Below are 16,464 nucleotides of genomic sequence, written 5' to 3'. Positions count from 1 at the left end.
TCGGCTCAGGTCATGATCCCAGAGTCCTGGGATTGAGCCCCACGTTCTCATTTTCGGGCTCCCTGCTCAGTGGGGAGCCTGCTTCTCCCTCTTCCTCTGCCCCTCCCCACCTCCCCAGCCCTGCTCCTGCTCTCTCTATCTCTCGCTTGCGCTCTCTCTCAATGAATAAATAAAATCTTTTTTTATTGTTATGTTATGTTAATCACCATACATTACATCATTAGTTTTTGATGTAGTGTTAATAAAATCTTTTTAAAAAATATAAAAATAATGATGGTCACATGGAAAATGACCAAAACCTCCTGGCTTGGAAAGACAGGATTTTTCAAGTGTCTCCTGGCACAATACTAAAAGGAGCATACCTGAAAAAAAGAATAAACCACATAGGTTTTTCATTTACTGAAAGCAGATATGAATAAAGTATAAAATGCAACTTCCAAAAAAGCTAGTGTAGCCTTGGTTCTGTTAAAAAAAACGGAATGTCTGAGGAAAACAGGTCATGGTTCTGCTTGCTATATACTAGTCAGACCATCCTTGTGTTCTGTATTTTGTTCTGGACGCTGTATTTTGAGAGAGACTGACAAACGGGAGCATATCCAAATGCTGCTGTCCCTAGAGAGGATGAACATTCTGGAACGTATGTGATCACTGTGACCTTCTTATAAACAAGTCCGGGCTATAAGCTCCTTGAGGATGAGACAGCACAGAGAGATCATCAGAGGCCCAGCCTTCCCAGCTGTAGCAGCCCTTAGAGCTGGAGATGGGCTAGAGAGGACATCTAGGAACAACCAGTTCCCCAGCCAACCCACCACCAGACTGAAAATGCATCTCTGCAACTGGCAGAATGTGGACCAGAGGTGAGCCATGCCACCCGAGCCCTGCCCAGATTGCCAGCCCACGAAATCATGAACAAATAAACGGCTGCCGTTTTATAGGGCAGTTTGTTATGCAGCAATAGAAACTGCTGTGTGCTTTTATCTAGCAAATTTTGCTCCTAAAAATAACCCTATGCACGACATATGTACACATATGACCACTACAGTATTTCTATTAAGGATCAAAACAGAGCAAAGAGGACTGGTTAAAAATTATGGCTTTTCTGGGTAATGGGATACTCAGCAATGGAAAGGAATCGGGTGGTTCACCATTTCTACATGTGAAAGATGTCTAAAGTATGTTGTTAAGTGAAAAAGCGATGTTCAGAACAGCAGGAACGGTTAACCACATTTATGCAAGTAGACAAGCATAGGCGTACACGAAAATGTATACACAGAAACCATCCAGAGGGATGCGCAAGAAACTAGGGGCAGTCTCAAGCTAAGGAGTTAGGCTGAAAGTTGAGGACAGGAAGAGGACTTCGTGCCTTTTATTCCTTTCAATAAGTTTTCTCATTATTTGTTTATTTATTTATTTATTTATTAAGATTTTATTTATTGGACAGAGAGAGACTCAGAGAGAGAGGGAACACAAGCAGGGGGAGTGAGAGAGGGAGAAGCAGGCTTCCAGCAAAGCAGGGAGCCCGATGCGGGGCTCGATCCCAGGACCCTGGGATCATGACCTGAGCTGAAGGCGGATGCTTAAACGACTGAGCCACCCAGGCATCCCTGTTTTTTATTTTTTTTTAAATTTTCTTAGATTGATTTATTTATTTGAGAGAGAGTGAGAGCATGAGCACAGAGGGAGAGGGAGAAGCAGACTCCCTGCTGAGCAGGGAGCAGGATGTGGGGCTCGATCCTAGGATGCTGGGATTATGACTGGAGCTGAAGGCAGACGCTTAACCGACTGAGCCACCTAGACGCCCCCTTTTCAATATATTATTTTAAAGATTTTATTTATTTATTTGAGAGAAAGAGAACGAGGGGGGAGGGATGGAGATGGGGGAGGGGAAGCAGACTCCCCGCTGAGAAGGGAAGCCCAGGCAGGGCTCGATCCCAGGACACTGGGATCATGACCTGAGCTTAAGGCAGATGCTTAACCGACTGAGCCACCCAGGAGCCCCAAAACGTGTACATTTTCAATGAATTCAGTTTATTGTATGTAAATCCTATCTAAAGTTAATTAAAAAGAAATATTAGAAAGTATACTAACCGGAGTACACGAGAGGGAAACGGAAGTACTCTGCTAGGTGCTGGGGATACAGTGGTGAGCAGAAAAATGCCTTTGGTCTTTTTCATGTTGATTACAGGTTATACAGTGAAGAGGACTACAAGGAAAATAATCCTGGAGAGTTACCGACTCCAGAAAAGGACTAGCAAGGAAAGCGGAGGTTTTAGGAGAGCCTACACTGAAAGAGCTTGCCCTAGCTTGTGAAGTCAGGGGAGGAAGGTAGAAATTGGTCCAAACAGGTGGGGAATCATGAACTCCCCTAACCTTTATAAGCCATACGTCTCATTTGGCACATGGCACAAACTTTTAGTGTAAGATTGTCATGCGTAGATCTCTTCACTCCCTACCTAGACTATAAGCAACTAGAGTCTGGAGCCCACGTCCCGTATCTCTTTGTATCTCCCTCTTACAGTACTTAGAGGAGGGTGGACACAGTAGGCAGTTCATAGTTACCAGCTGACTACTTTGCCGGCAGGCCAAAGAGACTAGAGGCATCCAGTGTTGCCTCCTGTGGGGGCTAGTGGCCGTGGAAGGAAACAGGATGCCTGGCCCCCCACCCTCCCCTCCCCGTCCCTTTCTAAGGCCAGATGCACCATGGCTCTTGGCTGCCCCTTGCTTCTGGCTTTCCCGGTGCCTCTCTCGGGACACACCGTTTGGGGGAACTTTGAAGATAGCTCTGCCTTGTTCGCCCAAGCATTTTCATTTTAGCTTTTCACTTCACAAATTTGACCTGTGCTTTAAAACTCCTCTTTCACCTTCTAACTCAATCAAACAATTCAGTCACTTTGACAGCCATGGACACATGGCGAGGGCTCAAGAAATATCTATCAGTCAGTCGAAATGTCAACCTCAGCCCATAAAAGGGCTCGTTCCGTTGTCCTAGAACACGAATTCAGCGTCTATCTGAACCTGAGCTGAAAATAGCTCTCCCAAAGTTGTGCCGGGGTGCCATGTTTACACAGCCCCGGATTTAACCGTGAACCACATAGAGCTTTTAACCGCCAGGATTGGGGATTGTAACAGTGAGGCTACATGTCACCTGTCTTAACATGCTGTTTCAGGTCACCGTTTGGCCAGGTTGCTCTATTGTGTGAAAATCGGCCATTAGCACAGGCTAAAAATAGAGAAGTGGCTCTTCTGTTAGATCCATGACTTTAGAGGTGTAGGGATATGAAAATGGTTGATGTCCTAGAACAAAGAGAATATCTCCCAGACTTGAAGAAAGAATCTCCCAGAAAGTGCAGGGGAATTTTTTTTTTTTTTAAAGCTACAAGGAGACAAGCCATAAATGGGATTGCCCTCAGCATGACCATTGATTACTTTATTGGCTGCTCATTCAATTAAAAGTCTTTTGGTGATAGATCTTCTAACTCAGCCTTGCTCTTTATAAAAGAAAATTAAGAAAAGAAACGGAATACTTTGCATAACCGCTAATTATGTAAATTGTGCTGGGACGGTTATTTCTTATGTAAACAAGGGCATGAAAACTAAGAGGAGGATAGAATTAGTCTACAAACTGGAGTTCTATACTAAATGTCAGAGTCCTTGACCCTCAAAATACAGCATCTCTTCAGGCCGAAGCCACTAAGCTTTAGAATACTGACAGGGCATGTTCAAAGTTAGTATAAAGGAAGACCATAGACCTCCAGAACTTCAAATCAAGGAACACTGCACTCCCAAAACTGCATCGATGAATCATGTTATGAGGTGTATGCTGTGGCAGATTGGCTATTATTCATGTCACTGTGCTGTATTAGTCTCGATATTGACATGAAATATAAAGCCAGCCATTTCTGCATGTAAAATATTAGAGTGATGGTGTAATGGGAGAGATTGTAAGTAAAATATGGCAACAGCCAGTTAGCATGAATAATTAACTTCGCTAGGAGGCCCCAGGAGCCACAGGAAACTGGGATTTGGTGAAGGACCTTTATATTTTAGATAATTATTTTCTTCGCCACTTTGTAAAGTGTCAAAGGCTTCATTCCTTTCCAAAGGTTACTTATTTGTCCTTACTATTCCAATAGGGATAGATTTCCTTTGCTTGAAAAGTGTTTTTGCTTCTGTTATCTTGTTTCATTCTCACAACAGCCCTAAGAGATTGGCAAGAAAGGTGTTATCCTATTTTATGCTTGGGGAATAGAAGCCCCTAGAAATTAAGAACTTGCACAGCGTTGTCAGTTAGTATGTGGAAGAGCTTGGCCCTGCTGACATCTTGGTTTCAGCTCAGTGAGACTAATTGTAGACCTCTGGCCTCTAGAACTTAGAGTTCAGAGAACACATCTGTGTTGTTCTCAGCCTTTCAGTTTGTGGCAATTTTGTTACAGCTGCAATAGAAAATGACTACAGGGAGATATATAACCAGATAATAAAGTGAAATGTGAGTGTCCATTTTGTCAGCATATATACTAAACCTGGAGCCATAAAGAGAAGAATGGCTTGAAGCAGAACCACGAAGTGTTTCATAGTAGGAAAAGGAGAACAGTTTAATAATTTGTTCTAGAAAAATAAGCTACCCATATGAAAATTAAGTACATGTGGATTTCTACTCCACACTACATACAAAACTCAGTTCTAGGTGGCTTGAAAGTCTAATGTGAAAAGCAAAACTTTTATTAATCTTCTAGAAGAAAATCCAGGAAGATATCCTTATGAGTCTAGAGTAGAGAAATAGTTCTTTAAGAAGACAAAGAAAACATACACTGTAAAAGGAACAACTTGATAAATAGAACCACCATGATTTTTAAACATTTGAATACAAAATAATAGGGTTTTTTTTTAAGATTTCATTTATTTATTTGACAGAGAGAGACACAGCGAGAGAAGGAACACAAGCAGGGGGAATGGGAGAGGGAGAAGCAGGCTTCCTGCTGAGCAGGGAGCCCGCTGCGGGGCTTGATCCCAGGACCCTGGGACCATAACCTGAGCCGAAGGCAGACGCTTAATGACTGAGCCACCCAGGCGCCCCCAAAATAATAAGGTTTTTTTAATTCTTATGTTAATCCCCATAAAATAATAGGTTTTTAAGTGATAAGACACACCACATGTTGGGAGAAAATATTTGCCATGCACAGATCCAAAAGAAAAAAAAAAAAAGATTAGCATCCAGAATATGTAAAGAATGCCCACAAATCAGTAAGGAAAAGTCACTCCAATAAATGAAGGTATGATTCTAGCTTCACGCTGTGGTGGCCCCACAGAGAAGGGACTGAGGAAATGAAAATTCTGCCCTCCATTCAATTTCCTTCTGATGCTCCCCACATGAAACCCAATAGAAGTGGCACAAGACCCATCAGATTTTAAGTCTAACCATTATAAGTGTTGGAGAGTTTGGAGACCAAGGGCAAATCCCATACAATTAGGATAGGAGTGTAAATTCCTACAACTGCTTTGGAGAGCAATTTGGCAATATTTATTAAAACTTAGCTCATACATTGCTTTTTTAAAAGATTTTATTTATTTATGAGAGAGAGTGAGTGAGTGAGCATGCAAGCACCGAGCGGCGGGAGGGGCAGAGGGAGAGGGAAAAGCAGACTCCACACTAAGGGTAGAGCCCGACCCAGGACTCAATCCCAGGACCCTGAGACCATGACCTGAGCTTAAGGCAGATGCCCAACAGACTGAGCCACCCAGGTACCCCTCATACATACTTTATGACCCAACAATTGTACTTCTATGTATATATTCTACAGAAAGATATACACTAGTGCAGCAAAAGACAAATATAAGAAAGTTAATGGCATAATTACCTTAAAACATGTTTTGAAAAACAATCCATCAATTAGAAGAATTCATGACTACCTTTGGTAGACTCAAGCCTGAATATGTAGTATACTGAAGGAGACAACACAGGGGATTCTCACACACAACACCGAGTAAAAGTGCACATCACAGAAGGATACTTTCAGTATAATTCCATATAAGGTTTTAAAAACGTACCAAATCATACTATATGGTGTATAGTTCTACGTCAGTGTGTAGCTGAATGATATAGAATTGCATGGAATGATGGACATCAATTCAGAATAGTAGTTACCTCTGAGAGTTATGGAAGGGCTGCCTAGGAGGCTTCAATATACCTCGTATATATATGAGGTCATTCCTTTTTAACCTGGTGATGAGTAAATAAGTGATCAAATATTATTTTATCCAATTTTATGTCAGATATATTTTATAATGCTCTTTCAAACATGAAGTGTGACAGGTGCTAGAAAAGAGATATGCCCAGGGGCCTCTGAGAGCACAGAGGAGGGGCCCATAACCTAGACCTGGTCAGGATGGTCAGGAAAGGATTTCTAGAGGAGCTAGCATTCATCACATGGTTTAGACCATCATAAAATCTCCGTGACATCAGTGTAGGAAGAAATCAGTGCGGTGTGTCTACATCATTAAGGAACTAGACTTTACATGGGCCTGAAAGAACAGGGAAAAATTGCATGGAGAGAGCAGTAGTTGGAAATAAGTAGTTAACTCAGAGAGAGGGGACAGGCACGTTTCTAGAGAGAGCATGTTTCCATGCAAGAGACAAGTTTTAGCCAGTAGGGCTTTAAGTTTTATTCACTTAGAAACTAGAATTTCCCTGAACAAAATTTACGCTCAATCCATAAAGAAAAGTTCAAGGTAGGGGAATTTGTTTGGTTATGGTATGGCTATCATCCCTTCAGTGTGTATTGTGCTCTCTTGCCTACAAAGCTTGTCTATACTCACAGACCGGAGAGGTAAGAGGACAGGCAGCATTATCCCCCCTCCTTTACAGGAAACAAGTCAAAGCCTTAGAAGGATACAATGACTTGCCCAAGGTTACCTGACTAATAAGTGATGGGGTCAGGCCTAGAACCAGTTCTTCCAGGTGCAAGTTCAAAATTTATTCTACTAACGTCTGCATATTATTCCACATTTTCACAGCTGAAGTTAGATCAACAGTTGAACACGTTGTCTTACATAAACACGAAATCAACTGAAGAGCTTTTTAGCAAATTTGAATGGAAAGAGAGTGCTCACAGACACATTTCTGGTAATTTATTTGTACAAGGCAATGATTTATTGCAGTGGAGTGAAGTGCCCAACCCTTTGGGAAGGGTGGGTTGGTAAGTAATTGGGGTATTCCAATATGCATAACCTTTTTAAAAGTACACAGCCTGATTAAAAGTGTAATCTTCCAGTAATAAATGGTTCAGAGGTTACAATTCTTCTATTAGACTGAAATTCTATAAATGAAATTAATGAAATAAAGCTGATGAGGTCTTTTAATAGAGTGGTTATGAAAATTGTCCTTTGGCAGATTGGTAAGCCTGTCTGTGAGCCCACAGAGGGGACAAAGCATGATCTCAGTGCAGTTGTAGGTGACCGATTGGGTTTAAAAGATTAATTTTCCCGGATTTTATACTCGGAGAGAGCCATATAGCACAAAGGCCGGTAGCCAGGGCATTGAAGGAGAAATGGTGCTGAAATATATCAATGACTTCACATTTGGAGACCCATTCTGACCCTAACATTTCACTTGATATTATGGGGGCAAACAAAGGCATGATGTAAGTTCTCTGCCTTCAAGAAGCTTACAGTTACATTTGGGAACCATAACATATTGCAACACAGGAAATTTTGAGGTATCCACTCCAAGAACTGTTTGGAAGAAAGTAATTACAACGCATAGCAGATAGTTGTTACTCAATAAAAATAGGTGGGGTGGCATCTTGAGAAATCTTGTGCCAGTGGTTGGCTTCTTTATAAAATATTTGAGAAATATGGTGAAACCACCATGTTTCTCCAATGTTTTGAGCCCCACACAATGTGAAAGGCAAGAAAGGACAAAATGGCTCCTGAACTGATTATTCAATCAACAAAAGGGCTTCTGAAGCCATTGATTTGCAAATAAGGATGCAATTTTGTTTAAATTGCACCTACCTTCAAGTGGTAATAGTTTAAAGAGATAAAAATGGTTTGTTAAAAAAAAATTTCAAACAATATTCTGTAACTCTCATTATTCCCCAAGTAACAAAGAGATGATATTTTATCCACTCTTTTAATACATGCCAAAATACGAGGCATTTAACCATGATTTTAAATACAACTGGAAATACTTTATAATTAGGACAAGATCTAAGAAAAATCTCATAAGGAAAAAATAATAAAACTAGTGTTTAGGGCTAGGAAAACAAAAGCAGTGTGCAGTAATTGGATGAGCTCAAAGAAAAAGAACAAAGGATAAGCAATAACATATTAAATTATTGTTAATTGGAAGAGCCAAGATGTTCCTCCAGGCAGAAATCAGTAATTAGAATGTGGTGAAGCTCATTATCATCATCTGGGTTGGAAATAAAAAGTGGATTGCATCTTCTCTCTACTCAAGTTTCTCCCAGTCAACAACATTTAGATATTTCTACCGGTGAGAGAAAGCAGTTTCAGCCTTTTCTCCCTTAGAGACAGTATACCTGGAGGGTTCTGAAGTCCTTGCCTTCCAATCAACACCTTCACGCTCAAGGTCATCCCAACACAGCAGGGGCTCTAGAGCAAGGCAGAGAGCAGCCTGTGGTAGGAACAAGCTTTAGCTCTTGCAGATCCCACTGATTTCCTGATTTCTGCTCTTTGGAACCGTGTCTGACCAGACCTGTGGCCTACACCACCCTACCTCTATCCCCTCTCCAACCCTGATTAACAAACCTACGTGTTCCACTTGGCCCTCCTGTTCCATTGTCACCCCTGCCTCCAGGGTTATGAGATTCCATGGATCCTTTCTCTAGGCCCAAAGCTCCGGATTCCCCAACCCATTTTGGGTTTCAGTATGCAAATCCATCCCACACACCCAAGAAGCAGGCCCTAGATCCGTGTTTCCCAAAATATGATTCATAGACCACCGGAGTCAGAAATGCCTTAGGGTGGGCATGAAGCTTGCTAAAACTCAGATTTACTGAACCAGAATAGTGGAGCTGGAGCCCAGAAATTGTCATTTAAATCAGTACTCTGGGAGATTTTAACATACATGAATATTTAAGAACCAGTCCTTGTTGCTTGTTGTTGTTTCTTCCCTAGGAAGTGCCTTGCCCCAAAATCCACATATAGCTTTTTTTCATCCTTCAGGGGTCGGCTCCTATGTCAGCCCCTCCTAAAGGCTTTCCAGGGCCACTCTAGAGCACGGTGCCCTGCCCCACACTTTAAGTCATCGTCATGTCGTCATCTTTAATTTTCTTCGCTGTAGTTAACGTTATCTAAGGTTATCTTACTGTATATATGTTGACTCACACATTGTCTATCTTCCCCAATGAGAATGCAAACTCCACGAAAGCAAGACCTGATCTTTCTTTCACAGCCCTTCCTTCACTGTGCCTAAGTATTTGCTGAATTAAGCAAACACTGACCTAATGGAAACACCCAACTTCCCAGGAACAAAAAGCTCTTTTTATTTTACTCAGTTGAGTTTTGTTTTTCAACAATCTGAACCAGGTATGTCTGTGCATTTTGAATCTGCCTCTATTGTTGTGCATTATCTGTGTGAACGTCCAGCAGTTGCATTTGCCCTATAAAACTGAAGTCTGTGTGTGTGTCAGCTCTAGTTCAATTGAAAAAATCCTCTGAAAACTTTGGACTAGTTGTTTGCATAAACTATTTTTCTAGATAGATGAAGAGTAACGCTTAAGTTTAATGGGATTTTTTTTAAGATTTTATTTATCTTTAAATAAATCTCTGAGGCGCCTGGGTGGCTCAGTCGTTAAGCGTCTGCCTTCGGCTCAGGTCATGATCCCGGGGTCCTGGGATCGAGCCCCGCATCAGGCTCCACGCTCAGCCGGAAGCCTGCTTCTCTCTCTCCCTCTCCCCCTGCTTGTGTTCCCTCTCTCGCTGTCTCTCTGTCAAATAAATAAATAAAATCTTTAAAAATAAATAAATAAACAAATAAATCTCTAAAGAGAGAGCACAAGCAGGGAGAGCGGCAGGCAGAGGGAGAAGCAGGCTCCCCAGGGAGCCCGATGTGGGACTTCATCCTAGGACCCTGAGATCCAAGACCTGAGCCTAAATCTAGAGCCCAACACTTAACCGACTGAGCCACCCAGGCATCCGGCCTTTTTAAATGTATTAAAGGGCCGGGAACTTGGCATATGACTTGGGATCACCTAAGCAAAGATTCCCAGGCATTCAGATATCAGGGGTTCATTAAGGATGAAATGAAGCCCCGTTATCAGCATGTGTAGAATGCAGTAATCCCTCAAGTTAATAAATTTATTTTGGCAGTTTATCAATGCTTTCCTGAGTGTTTGGGCACCTATGGTGGCTCTTTTGAAGAAATGTACCTTGTTTTATTGAATCCAGCAGCTCAAATGATCTTCAATCCACTATTTTTACCACTCTGTTTTGGTTGTTTATTATCAAGGGGGCTAATACTTTTGAGTAGACCTTGCTCCACCAATGCCATTTAATTAAAAGTTGCAGCCTTTTATCATTATCTTTATTTTACAGATAAGCTACAAAGGCTCAGAAAATTTAAATAATTTACCTAAAGTCCACACCGGTGTATGACTATGTGTAAACTGATCTTCCAGAAATTGTTCACTTGGCTGCCCAGATGAGTAGCAAGACCTCGTTGGAGTCCCAAATTCTAGTCCTTCCTAATAAGCTTTGCCCATTGCTAGCTCATCAAATACAAATGAGAAGGAGATATGTGGATTCATTTTTATTTTCCTTATTTTTAGGTTTTTATAGAGCCTTTTTTGAGAAAGTAATACATTATCATAAATTCCATACAGTATAGAATGGTATACAATGAGATGTACCTGAGGCAGGCACAGTGCAACCACCATTAATGGTCTCTTGTCTATCCTTCCAAAATATTTTATGCATAGAATACAAGAAATTGCACACACATACACACACCTATAGTATAAAATATATATATATATATACACATATATATTACACAAATGGAAGTGTCTGTACCTTGACTTTTTTCACTTAATGATATATTTTAGAGACAATTACTTTTTTTTAAGAAAAAAAGATTTTATATATTTATTTGAGCACAAGATAGAGCACAAGTGATGGGGAGGGTCAGAGGGAGAGGGAGAAGCAGAGCAGGGAGCCCGATCGATGTGTGGCTCAATCCCAGGACCCTGAGATCATGACCTGAGCCAAGGTCAGATACTTCACCATCTGAGCCACCCAGGTGCCCCTAGAGATAATTATAATATACACATTATGTAGATTTTAGAATTAACAGTTTACAATATCTGTTTTATCACATATCTATCCACTGATCAATTCATCTCATTTTCTGTAATGCATTTCTTTTTTTTTTTTTTTTAAGATTTTATTTATTTGAGAGAGAGAGAGCACATGAGAGGGAGGAGGGTCAGAGGGAGAAGCAGGCTCCCCGCTGAGCAGGGAGCCCGATGCGGGACTCGATCCCGGGACTCCAGGATCATGACCTGAGCCGAAGGCAGTCGCTTAACCAACTGAGCCACCCAGGCGCCCTGTAATGCATTTCAAGATAAACGGCAGACATCAGTTCACTTCAGCAGGAAACACCACAGAATGCCTATCAGCAACCAGAGTTAAATGTTTGTTTACAGTTCTTTTTTAAAAAAATTTTATTTTATTATGTTATGTTAGTCCCCATACAGTACAGCATTAGTTTTTGGTGTAGTGATCCATGATTCATTGTTTGCATATAACACCCAGTGCTCCACGCAATACGTGCCCTCCTTAATACCCATCACCAGGCTAACCCATCCCCCCACGCCCCTCCCCTCTAGAACCCTCAGTTTGTTTCTCAGAGTCCGTAGTCTCTCATGGTTCATCTCCCTCTGCAATTTCCCCCCCTTCATTTTTCCCTTCCTTCTCCTAATGTCCTCCATGCTATTCCTTATGTTCCACAAATAAGTGAAACCATATGATAATTGACTTAACAGTTCTTAAGGTAAAATTTACACAAAATGAAATGTAGAAATCTTAAACGTAACATTCAATGAGTGTCAATAAAGGACTACACCATGGAACCCCAAACTCTCTCAAACTATAGAACATTACCATCACTCCAGAAATTTCCCCAATGCCTCATTCTGTCATACCCTACCTACACCCTCACCAGGGTCAATGTTCTAATTTTTTTTTTAATTTTTTTAAAAGATTTTATTTATTTATTTGACAGAGAAAGACACAGTAAGAGAGGGAACACAAGCAGGGGGAGTGGGAGAGGGAGAGGCAGTCTTCCTGCCGAGCAAGGAGCCCGATGTGGGGCTTGATCCCAGGACTCTGGGATCATGACCTGAGCCAAAGGCAGACGCTTAACGACTGAGCCACCCAGGTGCCCCCAATGTTCTAATTTTTTTTTTCACAGCAGATTCGTTTTGTCTGTTCTAGAACTTCATAAAGTGGAATCAGACAGTATGTACTCTCTTGTGTAGTGAGGCTTTTATTTGACATAATACTTTTGAGATTCGTTCATACTGTTGTGTGTATCAATAATTTGTTCCTTTTTATTAGTAAACTGCATTCCATTGTATGAATATGCAATATGTATTTTACATTTATGTCAATGAGCCATCTCAAATTAACTTTTGTTTGTGATGCGAGGCAGAGGTTGAGCTTTATTACCTTTCCATATGGATAGCCAGTCATTTGGCTGCCATTTATTGAAAAGATGTTCCTTTCAACATTGGGTTGCTTTAGTGACTTTTTCAAACACTTAAATAACTGTTGTAAGTGTGGGTAATGTAACTGGAGAGTAATCCTTGAGATAAGGTAGTGTGCTTCTCCAAATTTGTTCTTTTTCTAACTGCTTTCACCATTCTAGATACTTTTAATGCTATATACATGTAGGGAAGCGGGTTGTCAGTTTCTCCAAAACTCATGGTGGGATTATGTTTGAGATTGCATTCAATCTGTAGATCAATCTGGGGATTGATAACTGACATCTTAGAAACGTTAAGTCCTCCAATTCATGAACATAGCAAACGTCTCCATTTATTTAGGTGTTAATTACCTCCACTAAAGTGCTGAACAGATATGGTGGGGAAAAGCATTCAATATTTCACCGTTAAATGTGATGATGACTCGAGCTTTTTTTTGGTAAATGCCTTTTATCTAAATAAAGAAGTTCCCTTCTATACCTAGTTTGCTGATGATGAGTCGGTGTTGGATTCTGCCATATGTAGCTTTTCCTTTATTCAATAAATATGGCAAATTATGTTGTTTAATTTTTTGAATTATACCAATCCTGTATTCCTGTGATAAATGTTGCATGGTTATGATAACTCTTTCTATATTTTTGAGTTTTATTTGCTTAAATTGTGTTAAGTGTTTTGTGCCTGTACTCATGAGGGATACTGGTCTCTTAGTGGGTTTTTTTTTAAGTTTTATTTATTTATTTTTAAGTCATCTCTACATCCAATGTGGGGCTCGAACTCACAACCCTGAGATCAAGTACTGCAGGCCCCTCCAACTGAGCCAGCCAGATGCCCCTGCTTTTAGTTTAGTTTTTTGTTTTTTTTTTGTAATGAGTTCCTCACATTTTAAGATTCTGTTTATGCTTTGTCTCATAAAGTAGGTTGTGAATTGATCCCTCTTCCTCTGTCATCTGAAATAATTTAAGATTCATGTTATTTTCTTCTTAGATATTTGATACAATTCACCAGTGAAACCATAAGAGGCAGAAGTTTTCTTTTTGGACAGTTAAAAAAATAACAAAATCAATTTCTTGAAAATTTATTGTGTAACTTAGATTTTCTGTTTTATTTTTTGTCAGTTTGGGGAAGTTGTATATTTCAATAAATTTACATGTTTCATCTAAGCTGTCTGCTTTGTTCTAAAATGATCCATAATATTTCTTTATTATACTTTAATATATGTAAGATTTGTAGTGATAACTACTCTCTCATTTCTTATCTTACTAATTTGTATTCTTCCTCTTTTTTTCCTTAATCAATCTAACTAAGCGGTTTATCCCTTCTGTTGGACTTTTCAGAGAATCCAGCTTTGGCTTTGTGTCCTCTGAGGATTTTCTGTTTTCTATTGCATGGATATCTGCTCTTCATTATTTATTTCCTTCTGCTTAATTTAGAATTAAAAATTATCTTTGCGTTTCTTTTTCTAGCTTTTTGGAGTGGAATTTTTTTTCTATTCTAAGTACTTACAACTACAAAGTTTTCTCAAGAACTGCTTTATCTGCATTCCACAATTTATATATGTCATATTTTTATTTATATTTATATTTACATATTTTATTACTATTGTTATTATTATTCAGTTCAAAATATCTTCTAATGCCCCTTGTGATTTATTATTTCATCTCCTGATCATTTAGTAGCAAGTTATTTTAGTTCCCAGATATTTATTTCCTTTTCTAGAAATATGTTATTATGGGTTTATAAGTTAACTCCCTATGATCAGAGAACCTATTTTGTATGATTTCAGTCCGATTAAATACAATGGACTTTTTCTTTTGGCCCAGGCAGTGGTCTCTCTACACTCAGATGGGAAGGTGCACTCTACAGTTGTAAGGTGTGGTGGCCCATATATACAAACCAACTCAAAGTGCTTGGTAAAAGTTGTTCAGATCTTCTCTTTACTGATTTTTGTCTTTTCCTACAGTTACTGAAAGAGGGATGTTAAAATCTCCACTATGAGTGCAGAAGTGTCAAGCTTTCCTTTTTCCTTTGTCAAATTTGTTCATTATTTTGAAGCTCATTATAAGGTACATAAACATTTATTGTTGTTACATCTTCCTGATGAATTGACCCCCCTCTCTTTTTAATTATGAAATGCCCCCCTTTATCTCTGGTAATACTCTTTTATTGAAGTCTTTCTTATCTGATATTAACATAGTGACCCATGATGTCCTAGGCATACTTGAATATCATATCTCTTCTTTTCCCATCAATATATTTTTTAAAGATTGTATTTATTTATTTGAGGGAGAGAGAGTGCGAGCATGAGCAGGAGGAGGGGCAGAGGGAGAGGAGAAGAAGACTCCCCCCTGAGCAGGGAGCCCAACGCAGGGCTTGATCCCTGGACCCCAGGATCATGACCTGAGCCAAAGGCAGACGCTTAACTGACTCAGCCACCCAGGCGCCCCCTCAATATTTTTTAAATCAATTTGTTTCTGTACGTTTAAAGTGTATCTCCAGCCAATAGCACATACTTGGGTCTTGGTTTTTATCCATTCTGACAACTTCTGCATTGTAATTGGAGTGTTTATTTATCATCAAAATTTACTGTACAATTTGATACAGTTGGATTTAGGCTTACCATTGTACTATTTATTTTGTGATGTCTCCTTTGTCGTTTATTCTACTAATCCTCTTTTCCTTCCCCCATTGGATTAATTGAATATATTTTTCTAGAAATCCATTTTATTTTATCTTTTGGCTTTGTAGCTATATCTTGTTCCTATTTTCATTTTAGTATTTACTCAAGAGATTACAGTATACTTCCTTAACTTTTCAGCAGTCTACTTAGGGGCGCCTGGGTGGCTCAGTGGGTTAAGCATCGGATTCTTGATTTCCGCTCAGGTCGTGATCTCAGGGTCATGATTTTATTGATTCCAGGTGTTCGTAGTTTACATATTAACATAGTGACTCTAAGAGAAGCAGGATCACAGGATCACAGAATGTCAGAGCTGGAAAAGATCTTAAAAACCATCCAGTCCAGTGTTTCCCCAGAGAGACACTACTGGTATTTTGAGGGAGACAATTCTTGATTGTGCAGGACTGTCATGCACACAGTAGGACTTTCCATATCACTGGCACCTGCCTTCTAAATGTCAAAAATGCCACCATAGATTTCCACAGTCCCAAATGGGGGTATTGAACAGCCCTCAGTTAAGAATCATTGTTAGGAAATCACATTGTCCAGGTGGAGAAACTGAGATTCAGAGAGGGTAGGTAACTTGCTTAAAGTTGAACACCAATTTTTTTTTTTTTTTACAGAACTGTGACTAAACCCTAGTTCCCATTTTAATTCTCATAACTGTGTTGTGCTGTGAGATTGGTCATGAAAATATTCCAACTATAACTAAAACGTAAAACTAGGAGATATTTTTATTTCTTATGTCCTAAATTAATACCATGTGTTGGACAAATCACCCTGAAGAAGTTAAGAGGTGGGGGCTCTGAATGGACTTCAGTCTACATTTCATGGACCTTTCATAGCACGAGAGTTGCATTTGCTGTTATTCTCTGTTGGGCTGATTTAGCTACGTTTATAAAATGCTCCATGCAAAACCTTCACACACACAAAAAAGGCTCAATATAATCTCAGTAGAATAATTAGTGCTTTATTTTGGTTCTGTATAAATATGTATACATTTCTATTTTTAAATTCTGAAAAGCTCAGTTCTTAGTATTTTCTTTTTTTTTTTTTAGAGTTTAATGG

The sequence above is a fragment of the Mirounga leonina genome, unplaced genomic scaffold (assembly GCF_011800145.1).
Source record: "Mirounga leonina isolate KUSES-001 unplaced genomic scaffold, KU_Mleo_1.0 Mir_101664, whole genome shotgun sequence".
Taxonomy (NCBI): Eukaryota; Metazoa; Chordata; class Mammalia; order Carnivora; family Phocidae; genus Mirounga; species Mirounga leonina.
The sequence above is the reverse complement of the archived record's forward strand: the minus strand, read 5'-3'. Positions refer to the sequence as shown.